Raw genomic sequence first — 13,060 nt, 5'->3', positions numbered from 1 at the left:
CTGCAGGTAACAACAGTCACCATCAGTAGGAGGGTGTCACGCTCCCCGGGTCCTCGGCTCCCCTTCCCGGGTCCTCTGTTCCGCTCCCCGGGTCCTCAGCCCCGCTCCCCGGCTCACCTGCCACGCTCCCCGCTCTCCAGCCTCCGGTGCCCGTCCTTCCCAGGCCCCCTGGTCTCCGATCCCGGCGCCCGACGGCTTCCCAGGCCCTGGCCGGCTCCCCTGCGTCCTCCTCGCAGCTTCCTTCCCTGGCTTCTGGCACCCGGGCCGCGCGCATGCGCATTAGGGCGCGCGCGCGGTCACTGACCCTTTCTTAAAGGGCCAGCGTCCATTAACAGGAAATGAGGCTAATCAGGTACAGGGTATAAAGGGGTTTATTGTCCAAGGGGGCGGGGCCTGATCTTCGTGTTTCCTAAGCTAGGAGTCAGGTCTCCTGGTGTCTCTGTGCATATACTCACCTATCTCTCTTGTAGAGCCGTGCCTGCCTCGCCATCCAGTCCTGCCGTATCCTGAACCCCGAACGCTGTCCATCTGCCATCCTGACAGTCCGCACCATCCCGGATCCCTGCGGTGACTCGTCATCTCGCTCCAAAGGTTCCGGACCCCGCCTGACATCATCTCGGCTTCCGAACCTGAGCTGCGTCACCCGGACTACCACCCGTGACTCCGTGGTCCCAGGGACTTCTCCGCTATACTCGTGTGCACGGACTGTTCTGCTGTTTATAGTGTTCCAGCTACCGGACTCTTTACTACCATCTAGGAGTTCGGCCCAGTGGATCCACCTCCTGGGTCTGCCCGTCCACCTGGCCGTGACAGAGGGGTACAGGCCATCGCTGTGAATGACTTCAGCACATCTGCGGCCACAAGACATCACTAGTCTCTCACACTGCTCTGGAGTGATTTTGGTCCACTCTTCTTCCAGTCTCTCTCATAGTTCTTTGACTGTTGTGAGTTTCTCGGCCATAACTTTGTCGCCAAGGATTTTCCAGAGGTTTTCTATTGAGTTTAGATCAGGAGTCTGGGCGGCCATTTCATTGTTTCAATGTTTTCCGTTTCTAGGAACTGCTTTACCCGCTTTGGTGTGTGACAGTGGGCTTTTTCCTGCATGAAAATTGTTGGATGATTGAGTGATGAACGCAAGTAAGAAACCACGTGTTGTTGAACAAGGTTCTGATACACACTTGCATTCACTCTGCCATGTGGGAGGTCCAACTCCTGCTGCAGTAATCATTCCCCAACCATGACACTTCCTCCACCAACTTTCACTGACTTCTTAACACACTTTAGGTTCATCTTTCCCCAGTTTGTTGACGAACATAATATTTCCCATCAGACCCAAATGAATTAATCTTGCTTTCATCACTAAAATGAACTGTGGACCCCTTCTCCACACAACATGCTCCTCACCAAATGTGAGTCTAGGCTTTTTTCTGCTAATGAGAGGTTTAGTCACTGCAAAGTGGGCTTTCAGTCCAAATGCTCTTAAATGTCATGACACTGTATGATGAGACAGATCTGTACCCTGTTCAGTGCTGAACTATCCAGCAATTCCAGCTGTAGTGTTGAAATGGTTACCCATGAAGATTCTCCGCATTATCCTGTCCTCTCTTGCATTTATCTTTTGAGGGTGACCAGCCTTCTTGGGGGACTTGAAAGAGTTTGTGATGTTGTAAAGATCCAATATTCTCAAAATCACAGACTTGGAACAACCAACTTCTTTTGCTATGGCAAATAGGGTCACCCCTTTGGCCTAATTCTGGACAACCTGCTGCCGGAGGGTTTCAGTCACTTTGGAATAGTAAGTCAGTGCAAACTGGAAAGTTAGGCTGCCAGTTACATAGGGTTAGGGAAAATTAAGGAAATTAGCACCACGTGCCAGATTAACACCAATAACACCAATAACGTGAAGGTATCTGAAAGTGTTCTCTAATTTTGTTCTTTTACATTTAATCTAATTTACATTTTTATTATTTGCTTTACAATAAATTCAATTGATGAAATAAACTTAAAATACTGCCTGTTTACTCATGGAAGGATAGAACCACATAGGACGACACAATGACCGCAACATTAAGGAAATTGTGTGTTCTCTAATTTTGATCTCCAGTGTATGTTTTGGCATAATGCATCTCTAGTGTCACTTATAAGAATATTAGGAGTCAGAGGAATTCCCTGACCCAGGAGGCTACAGGTCATGGCGCTCTAGGATGTAATATTTCTCTAATTTACGGGAGGCAGGTGTGAGATAATGCATGCTGTGAAGTAGGGGGCCAATATATAGATAGCAAGTTATTTTTATATATCTTCTGGTATACCACATTTAGCAGCTTTTGTACTGAGTGCCCCCTTACATGCTGGTGTCAGCACACTGATTCTTCAGGAATGTAGGGCATGATCTGCTCACTTTGGTCTATGCAGCAAAATCTGAGTAGTCTTCAGGAGAGAAGCATTCATCAGCATCAAGGTCGCTTCTAGGGTTAAGTAAATGCAGGAATCCAGGTCAGGTTAGGGTTCATAAATCTCATTACACATCCTAGATAGGGAAGTGCTAACACCAGATCTGCTGCATGTAAAGAACCATGCACTAAACATCTTCCAAAAGTAGGATTTAGCAATAGACCAGGTGGGATTAGAAAAAAGACTATAAATTGTATTTGGCTGTTTTATGCTTCTATCTGATGGTTGACAGCCAATACGCCTGTCTGCCTTAACCGGTTCCACTTGGGTTTTTGCTCTGCATTCCATACTCCACGATGACAAATATACCTTTTAGGATTGGTGGGAATTCATTTGCAGGACCCCGTCATAGGCATTGTCAGTAAGATATGGCCACTGACCAGGAGCTCCGAGAATTTCCTCTTAGGGGTACTTTGCACGCTGCGACATCGCAAGCCGCTGCTGCGATGCCGAGCGCGATAGTACCCGCCCCCGTTGCAGCAGCAATATCTTGTGATTGCTGGCGTAGCGAATAGTATCGCTACAGCAGCTTCACATGCACATACCTGCCCTGCGACCGTCGCTCTGGCCGGCGACCCGCCTCCTTCCTAAGGGGGCGGGTCGTGCGGCGTCACAGCGACGTCACACGGCAGGCGGCCAATAGCAGCGAAGGGGCAGAGATGAGCGGGACGTAAACATCCCGCCCACCTCCTTCCTTCCGCATTGTAGCCGGGACGCAGGTAGGAGATGTTCCTCGCTCCTGCGGCTTCACACACAGCGATGTGTGCTGCCGCAGGAACGAGGAACTACATCGTACCTGTTGCTGCAGCGAAATTATGGAAATGTCGGACCGTACACCGATGATACGATAATGACGCTTTTGCGCTCGTTAATCGTATCAAAAAGGATTTGCACACTACGATATCGACTGCGATGCCGGATGTGCATCACTTTCGATTTGACCCCACCGACATCGCACCTGCGATGTCGTAGTGTGCAAAGTGCCCCTTACTGTCACGCTAAGTACGAGGAAGTACCAAGCGAACGGCGAAAGGGAAGGGAAACCCAGTGTCTAGGGAAAAGGAAGATGGTGACCCCTGACCGAACCTGCTGCTGGTCCCTGGGGTCCCTCACCGCCCTAGATAGGTTCCGCACCTATGCGCCGAGCCGTATCCCTAATGCTGGGCCCTAAATAGGATGGGATGGTCTCTTCGTCAACCCCACAAAACATTAAAGACGACACAAAGAAGACACACAGGGGGAAAATGCATGAACTACTTATCCACAGATGACACAGGTAAAAGTTCAGCAAAGTTCTCAGCAATGAACAGAGGAGTACAAGCCACCTGCTTGCAACCAAGACTTGAATTAACTGAATAATATCACCAGCACCGGTCCAAAGAGGGAAAGGGTATTAAAGCACCAAGATAATGCTGATGATCAGCAGCTGGGTGGAAGGTGAGCTCCTGCTGGTTCCAAAAGGGGGAGAGATGAATCAAGCAGGACAGCTACCTATACCAATGAATACTGACAGCAGGATGGATGGAAAATCAGGGAGCATTCTGTGCAGCCAGACGCTGTGACATTTGGCAGTTAGCAGGTCATCGGTGACTTTAGTTTACGGCAGTTTCAGTCAAATGATGCTGTCAGAAGCACAAGGAGAGGTAGGAGGACTGTTCAAGATGGACATGCTGTTCTAGTAGTTTTATGGCATAGGGGAGAATTGATGTGGGGTGGTAGCTAGACACAGAGGATGGGTTGAGGGAGGGCTTTTTGATGAAGCATGTGATAGAGGCACGTTTTAGGGTTGAGATGAAGACAGGTGAGATTTGGAATGAGGTGGGATGGGATCAGGTCAAGTGCACTGGTGGTGAGATGTGATCTGGAGAGTAGAGAGGAAAAACCATTTTTTTTAACAATGGAGCCTATGGAGGACGCATTCCACTGCATGTAGTGGTATCCTCTGGAGCCTTCCAGGCACGGACGCTGTGTGTACAGAGCTTAGATATACCCAGAACTGACAAGTAGATAGCAGTATACAATTTATTTATTTATTTATTTTTTAGAGCGGCCACTTATAGTTGAATTTGCTGTAGCTTTGCTAGTTAACCAAAAGTGCATGGAGAATTTGACCTTCACGTCACAATACTGCCCTGATATGGGGGAGGGGGGGGGTCCATGCGTCTCTCTCTTCGGAGATATGACCGCACAATTTTGTGGCTGCGGGCCCCTTCACATCACAAATGACAGGTTGTGTTTGTGGGACTTGCACTTGTTGGAATATTTAATATGAGCTGACACTTGTGAATAATGCTATTTATTAGACTGGGTTTACAGGTAGTGCCGAGGGCAGATATTATGTTAACTTTTTTCTTTGTGGATTTTGGTGCAGCCAGCCATAGTAATGTTTTGACTATGACCCTGCACTGTGTCTGTGGTAAGAAGCCCCCTCTGTTCTCCTGACGGGGGGGTCTGATATGAGGCACCCTAAAGGCCACGTCTCACTAAGCGACATCGCTGCTGAGTCATGGTTTTTGTGACGCAACAGCAATCTTGCTAGTGATGTCGCTGTGTGTGACATCCAGCAACAACCTGGCCCCTGCTGTGAGGTCGCCGGTCGTTGCTGAATGTCCTGGACCATTTTTTGCTCGTTCCTCTCCCGCTGTGAAGCACACATCGCTGTGTTTGACAGCGGGAGCCAACGATCAGAATGTGCAGGGAGTAGGGAGCCGGCTTCTGGCAGCCTGCGGTAAGCTGTAACCAAGGTACATATCGGGTATTCAAGCAAGGTGCTTTGCTTAGTAACCCGATGTGTACCATGGCTACGTGTGCAGGGAGCCAGCTTCTGGCAGCTGCGGACGCTGGTAACCAAGGTACATATCAGGTATCCAAGCAAAGCGCTTTGCTTAGTAACCCGATGTGTACCATGGTTACGAAGCACAGCGTCGTTACACAGGTCGCTGGTGGCTGGTGGCTGATCTCTGTGGAGGTATGCCTGATTGAAAGCTCACCAGCGACAATGTAGCGACGCACCAACGATTCCTGCCAGGTCAGATCGCTGGTTGCGTCGCTTAGTGTAGCGGTACCTTAAGGATCAGCTGTTATTAGCAAGGAATGAAGGCAAAACAGCACAGCGCTATACAGTGTTGTGGCCGCTCCCAGGTACTGCAGCTCCTATTCTGCTACATTTCTGCTCCAAAAACTCCTTAAGGGTATGTGCGCACGTTGCTTTTTACCTGCTTTTTTGCTGCTTTTTCTTCTGCGCTGTTTAATGCCAAAATGGATGTGTTCTTCTATTCAAGCAAAGTCTATGGGAATTTGGGTTTCTTGTTCACACTATTGTTGTTCAAAATTCTGCCTTTTTGTGGCAGAACTTTGGTCAAAAACTCAGCTTTTCAAAGAAGCAACATGTCAATTGTTTTTGCCATTTGGGTTTTGCACTGCAAAGCTGAGTTTTTGACCAAAGTTCTGCCACAAAAAGGCAGCATTTTGAACAACATAGTGTGAACAAGAAACCCAAATTCCCATAGACTTTGCTTGAATAGAAGAACACATCCATTTTGGCATTAAACAGCGCAGAAGAAAAAGCAGCAAAAAAGCAGGTAAAAAGCAGGTGAAAAGCAACGTGCGCACATACCCTAAAAAGCTCTGTGCGTTCAGTTTAGGGTATGTTCACACCTTGCATTTTTGCAGTGGTTTTTTTTCTGCACCAAAAACCAGATTGGTGGCAGTTAAAACGCTGAATACAATAACTGCGCTTCATGTTTTCTTTCGGCAACATTTTTTCTTATGTTTTTCACCCATTCAAATAGGTGACAACTACTACTGCAAATTGCTGAAAGAATTGACACGTCTTGGCCAAAATTCAGCGCAGCTCAAAATAAGCATGAAAAAAAAGAAAAGTATGAGTATTTCAGAAAGCTCATTGATTTTGCAGGTACGGCAAAATGCACCAAATACGTTTTATAAAATATGCAACAAAATCGCCAGGTGTGAACATAACCTTGGGCTGTGTGCACACGACGTCGATTACACCAAGACAAACCCAATAAGTTTTTCAAACAAAAAACTTCAGAAAAGTCTGGTGTTTTTTCCTTTAGGCGTCTTCTGTGACGTTTTTTGCTACGGTTTTGGTCACTGGTATTTTTCTGGGAGAGTTTCTCCACGTTTTTATTTTACGTCTGTTTTACTGTCATTTTCCGATAAATTTTTTGTACTCCATTATATATTGAAGAAACTGTAAGCGTTTTTTTTTTAAGCAAAAACGATGTCAAAATGTTCTAGAAGACGTCTGGGTATCTTTTGAGCTTTCCCATTGACTTCTATTGTAAAGCACAGACTGTCCTCCAAGCAGAAAACGGCCAAAGAATGGACAGGTCACTTCTTACCACCGCTTGGAAACCTGAAGTGGTTAGAAGATGCCGAGATGCACAAGTTCAGTCTTCTCAGTGTTTTTTCAGCCAGTTTCTGTGGCTGAATCCTCCAGAAAAAAGACATTGTGTGCGCATCGCCTTGTGGTGCATTCACAGATTTTTTTGGGAGCGAAAACTACAATTTTTTTAAGAAGATTTTGGACAGTTCCCGCTCACTCAAAAAAACTCTGTGAATTTTTTTTTCACGAGGTGCAGGGTTGTCACCTTCACTTTTTACTTTTTCTGGACAGTTTATCAAAAAATACAGTACATTTTTTTTTTTTTACGGGCACATTGTAAAACCATAAGTCACTATGATTTTCCAAACCTCTCCAGCAGAAAAAAATGCTCAAAAAAATACAACTCCTTAATGAGCTGCAAAGTTGTTTCTACACAGTAATAGGGAGAGTCTTTCAAGCATTAGGCTATGTTCACACAGGGTATTTTTTTTTCTGTATCAAAATCTGATCTGTCGGCGGTAAAAAATAAACCCCTGTGTTTTTTTGCTGCATTTTTTTACTGCATGTTTGCTGAGTATTTTTGTCATTTTTTTCTCAGCAATTTTTACAGCATTTTTTCTGAGTTTTATTTGTCTTTTTTTTACTGCATTTTTGCTGAGTTTTATTTTGCTTATTTTTCCTGTTTTTTTTTCTCTGATTTTTTTTTACTGCATATTAGATTCGTTTTTTGGGGGCTTTTTTTACTGTATTTTTGCTGATTTTTTTCCGGCATTTTTACTGCATTTTTGCTGAGGTTTTTTCAGCGTCTTTTACTGTATTTTTTATGCAGTTTTGCTGAGTTTTTTTTCTGCATTTTTGCTTTATTACAGTTTTTTTACTGCATTTTTTCTCAGATTTTTTTGCTGCAATTTTTCTCTGCGTTTTTTTACTGCATTTTTGCTGATTTTTTTCCCAGTGTTTTTATGGCATGTTTGCTGAGTTTTTTTCTCTGCATTTTTTACTCTATTTTTTGGGAGTTTTTTTTTTCGCTATTTTTATGACATTTTTGCTGAGTTTTTTTCGGTGTCTTTTTCTGCATTTCTTGTAGTTTTTTACTGCAGTTTTTTAGTTTTTTTTCCTGCCATTTCTTACTGCATTTATTTGTTTTTCAGTTTTCAGTGTATTTTTTCCTCTGAATTTTTACTGCAATTTTTTCTCTGCATTTTTTTTTTACTGCGTGTTTGTTGTTTTTTTTTAGTGTTTTTATGACATTTTTGCTGATTTTTTTCTTTTTTTTACTGTATTTTTGCTGAGTTTTTTTATTGCATTTTTGTGGATTTTTTTCAGCGTTTTATATTGCATATTTGCCGTGTTTTTTTTTATGTCATTTGTCCACAGTATAAGTTTAACAAGTTAGTTCTATGCAGCAATAAACGCAGCGTTTTGGTTGTTTTTTTTTGCACCTTCTCATTGCTTTCATTGGTGAAAAAAGCAGCAAAAATGCAAAGTGTGAACAGGGCCTTTTTTGTAGTTTTTGGAGTGGTTTTTTTTTGCTGTTTTTTCTGCCAAGAGATGCAGGAATCCCCAGTGTGTGCACACATCCCTCTCATGCATTTTTGTAGTAGTTTTTGAAGCGTTTTTGGAGTGGAAAAGACACAAGAAGTAACTTTGTGTGCACTTGACTATATATATATCGTCTTTTCGCCATTTTCTGGCACATGGCAGTGTTATCTGTCGTGTCCTGCACTTTCCTCACGAGCAACAAGTGTTGTTTTTGTCAGTGAGGAGGGCGTGCGCCATTAGCAGTGAGCGCCATCCTGAGGTGATGTCGCAGCGCCCAGTATCGCACACACACGATGTAGCGTCTCCGGTGACCTCCCCTGTGCAGACCCTCCAGGAGCGGCCATATTGTGCAGCCCTCCTCCTCCTCCTCCCTCCCGTCTCCTCCTCTTCTTCCTCCCCAGGGAGACTGCGCGGCCTCAGCCCACACAGCAGCGCCGACATCGTCCGGAGCCGCCGAGTAACGGAGCGTGCAGGCGGCGGCGGCGGGGAGCGGGCACCGGGGCCGCCATTCACCTCAGCGCCTTCCCTGACATGTCGCTGCGCCCCGGCGCCTCGGACTGAGTAAGTCGTGTAAGTTTGCTGCTTATTAATCCTGTGGAGTTCATGATGGCGGCGGTGCCTGTGTCCTGGTGTCACATCAGAGGCCTCTGCCCATCACTACCTGACAGGCACAACTCTATGTCTGCTCTGTTTGCATAGGACTGCACAATGGAGTTGTTTATCTGCATAGGACTGCTACATCTGGGATGTCTGCCCCTCCTCCCAAAGCACCAAAAACTTTTTTTGTTTTTACTTCTTGTCATTTTTGGGGGGTAACGCGTTCAATTTTGGGCTCTGTTCTGACACTTGTACATGTGCGCCGTCATGTCGCCACCAAAACGCATCAAATCCGCTCCGACAGCCGCTAACTTGACACCGCCGGTAACAACTGCACCGCTGCAGCTCATCACCACTCTTGTGCCATTTTTATTTTTTTTATTTTATTTTTTCCTGCAATGAAAATTCTTCTAATAGAATAGTTTTTATATTTTCTACCTACTAGTTATTTAATTGTTGTTGTGGTTAATTTTTATTTTTTTTTAATTTTAATTCTTTTTAAAGTGGTAGTTATGCTTGGTAGTGCCCGCTCATCACTAGTTACAAGTACCGAGCATGGTAGTGCCCGCTCATTACTAGTTACAAGTACCGAGCATGGTAGTGCCCGCTCATTACTAGTTACAAGTACCGAGCATGGTAGTGCCCGCTCATTACTAGTTACAAGTACCGAGCATGGTAGTGCCCGCTCATTACTAGTTACAAGTACCGAGCATGGTAGTGCCCGCTCAATACTAGTTACAAGTACCGAGCATGGTAGTGCCCGCTCATTACTAGTTACAAGTACCGAGCATGGTAGTGCCCGCTCATTACTAGTTACAAGTACCGAGCATGGTAGTGCCCGCTCAATACTAGTTACAAGTACCGAGCATGGTAGTGCCCGCTCATTACTAGTTACAAGTACCGAGCATGGTAGTGCCCGCTCATCACTAGTTACAAGTACCGAGCATGGTAGTGCCCGCTCATCACTAGTTACAAGTACCGAGCATGGTAGTGCCCGCTCATCACTAGTTACAAGTACCGAGCATGGTAGTGCCCGCTCATCACTAGTTACAAGTACCGAGCATGGTAGTGCCCACTCATTACTAGTTACAAGTACCGAGCATGGTAGTGCCCGCTCATTACTAGTTACAAGTACCGAGCATGGTAGTGCCCGCTCATTACTAGTTACAAGTACCGAGCATGGTAGTGCCCGCTCATTACTAGTTACAAGTACCGAGCATGGTAGTGCCCGCTCATTACTAGTTACAAGTACCGAGCATGGTAGTGCCCGCTCATTACTAGTTACAAGTACCGAGCATGGTAGTGCCCGCTCATTACTAGTTACAAGTACCGAGCATGGTAGTGCCCGCTCATTACTAGTTACAAGTACCGAGCATGGTAGTGCCCGCTCAATACTAGTTACAAGTACCGAGCATGGTAGTGCCCGCTCATTACTAGTTACAAGTACCGAGCATGGTAGTGCCCGCTCAATACTAGTTATAAGTACCGAGCATGGTAGTGCCCGCTCATTACTAGTTACAAGTACCGAGCATGGTAGTGCCCGCTCATCACTAGTTACAAGTACCGAGCATGGTAGTGCCCGCTCATCACTAGTTACAAGTACCGAGCATGGTAGTGCCCGCTCATCACTAGTTACAAGTACCGAGCATGGTAGTGCCCGCTCATCACTAGTTACCAGTACCGAGCATGATAGCGCTCGCTCATCACTAGTTACCAGTACCGAGCACCTGAGCATGGCAGTGCCCGCTCATCACTAGTTACCAGTACCGAGCACCTGAGCATGGCAGTGCCCGCTCATCACTAGTTACCAGTACCGAGCACCTGAGCATGGCAGTGCCCGCTCATCACTAGTTACCAGTACCGAGCACCTGAGCATGGTAGTGCCCACTCATCACTAGTTAGTAACTATCTTAGCCACGTTGACAGGGCAGCTACTTCTCTTCACTGTGTCGATGTGACGTCACCGCCGATGTTATGCTGTTTTACAGCTGGCTGCTCTCTATCTAACTGCATAACATCGGCGGTGACGTCACATCGACAGAGTGAAGAGAAGTAGCCGCCCTGTCAACAGGACATCACCGTTGGCTGCAAAATCCAGGATCGCTGCTGGGCAGAACAGGCAGGTAGTTATCAATTATCTATCTATAAGTTGTTATCCCAAAAGGGAAAATTAAGCAAAGTCCTGGATAAGCCCGATAAATATTATATACACTGCTGGCACTTTAAGGCCATGTTCCCTTGGAGGTTGCCCAGAATGAAGCATCTGAGATCTCACTTTGAGTACAAGGGGCTCATCCAAAAGTGGCCGCCTGTTTTTGAGCCCTGAAGGATGTACTTCTGCAGTCTATAAGTAAAATCCCATTCACCTGCGTATACTGTATGTGTGCCGCAGATGTATGACTGTGTTCAGACACGTGAGTATTGATTTTGTGCCTGTGACTTAGTACAATGGGACGAGAAGGAGCAGAAGATTTACTGCAGAGCGCGGGACACACACAACAGAAATATAGGCCAAACATGATGATTGCCAGAGGACGGACCCGTAATATGTGGGGTGTGCGGTGGTCAGCCTGGCTGCCTATTGTGATCCAAGCTTTGTGGACCCTTGAATTCAGCCCGGGGCTGTTTTCTGACGAGCGTATAAGAGGCCGGTAATACGTCACCTGTGAAGTGGTCACTTAAATTTAGGATTTGTGTCCATAATCTCAACCCTGATCGGCAGGAGCTGCACCGCTGCTGACTGGGCTCCTGGACGGCGGGTGATGGGGTCCGTTAGGGTTTGGTCACTGATTTGTGTTTTTTTTTTTGCCAACCAGTGTGTTGTCATTAGGGGAAGGTGGTGTTTTGTGGGAAGAGACAGAGTCGTTTTGGGTGTAGGGGATGGAGGAGCCCCCTGCCATAGTTTGGTGGGAGGGTGCGCAGTCTCTTGTCGCCATTTGGATGGGATGGAACTTTCCTGGTGCCATTTGCAGGGAGGTAAGACACAAGTACCTTTTGGGAAGACTGTGACGTATGTTTTACAAATCTCAAGTTATTCCAGATAACGTCCTCCTTAGCTAAAACTACTTCTCATAAATTGGTGTTTGGAGTATTTTTTCCTGCTGTATAATATGTGGGGCGAACCTCGCACGTCTGCCTGGTCAGCCGATGTTGTGCACGTGTTGGAGTAGGACGTATGCAGGACATCTGCTGGTCACGCTCGCCTCTCGGTCGGTGTGGGGGGTCCTGGAGGAATCTGCTCCTCGCTTCCGGTGCGGACCCTGCTGGATATCTAATTTTTAAGGCTGTTGTTTCCATTTGCAAACTAGAGAACATTTTAGTGCAAGTTCCCATCACCTCATCAGGTTGCTGCCGCACGGTCCCATACAGTTTTAGGATTATTTCCTAGAACCGCCGAAAAAAACAGCACCATCTGCAGCAAAAACTGCTGTTGTGGGCACAAGGTTCTTCCCGAATGTAACCACTTACTTTCCAGTGTTTACGGTTTTATTCCATGTCCATTTTTCAGTTTTAGCCATAAGTCTATATAACTGCACAGAACTATTTAATTTCCTTGTGGAAATCTCGGGCACATGGTGTCTTCCTATGCTGCAGATTTTCCATGTTGCATGCATATGAGAGTTTTTTTTTTTTTTAATTTATTTTTTTTTAAATTGTCATTTTACAGTGCAGCTGCTTTATTGCGGGAGCTGATTTTCCATGGACCGGTCAACTTTTCAATTCCTTAGAAAATCCATTTGGATAGTGCCTAAGAATGAACAGACTCGTGGAACTTCGAGTTCACCGAGTTTGGCCGGACTTTAATTAGAAGTTTGGTTCAGAACCTGGACTTGACCAAAACTGGACCCTGAACTTCAATGGGGACCCAAACGTCTGTGCTGTAAAATAGTTGTAGTAAGGGCTAGGGGGCTGCAAAAGAAAGCAAATGGGGATAAGAGCAGGACAGTTGTGCTGCAAACAAATGTGGAAAGGGAATGAAAAAAAACCAAAAACCCGGCGTGGGGTCCCCTCTAGTTTTGATAATCAGCCAAGGTACAGCACACAGCTGAGGGCTAATATTAACAGGCTGGGAAAGCCCATGATTATTTGGTCCTTCCCAGCCTAAAAATAGCAGCT

At 45.9% G+C, this 13,060-nt stretch overlaps 1 protein-coding gene across 2 annotated transcripts in view; it reads left to right on the top strand.

Moving 5' to 3' along the window:
* Positions 1-8,616: 8,616 nt before the first annotated feature.
* RDX (radixin) overlaps positions 8,617-13,060 on the top strand; it is a 257,192-nt gene continuing 252,748 nt past the window's right edge. The window contains exon 1 of one of the 2 annotated variants that reach the window (XM_075337425.1): positions 8,617-8,908. The gene's annotated coding sequence lies outside the window, so the exon portion shown is untranslated. Of the gene's footprint in view, positions 8,918-13,060 lie in introns of both variants that reach the window. The other variant, XM_075337424.1, reaches the window with a different exon arrangement.

The sequence above is a fragment of the Anomaloglossus baeobatrachus genome, chromosome 2 (assembly GCF_048569485.1).
Source record: "Anomaloglossus baeobatrachus isolate aAnoBae1 chromosome 2, aAnoBae1.hap1, whole genome shotgun sequence".
Classification (NCBI taxonomy): domain Eukaryota; kingdom Metazoa; phylum Chordata; class Amphibia; order Anura; family Aromobatidae; genus Anomaloglossus; species Anomaloglossus baeobatrachus.
Note: the sequence above shows the minus strand (reverse complement) of the source record. Positions and strands in the feature narration are given on the sequence as shown.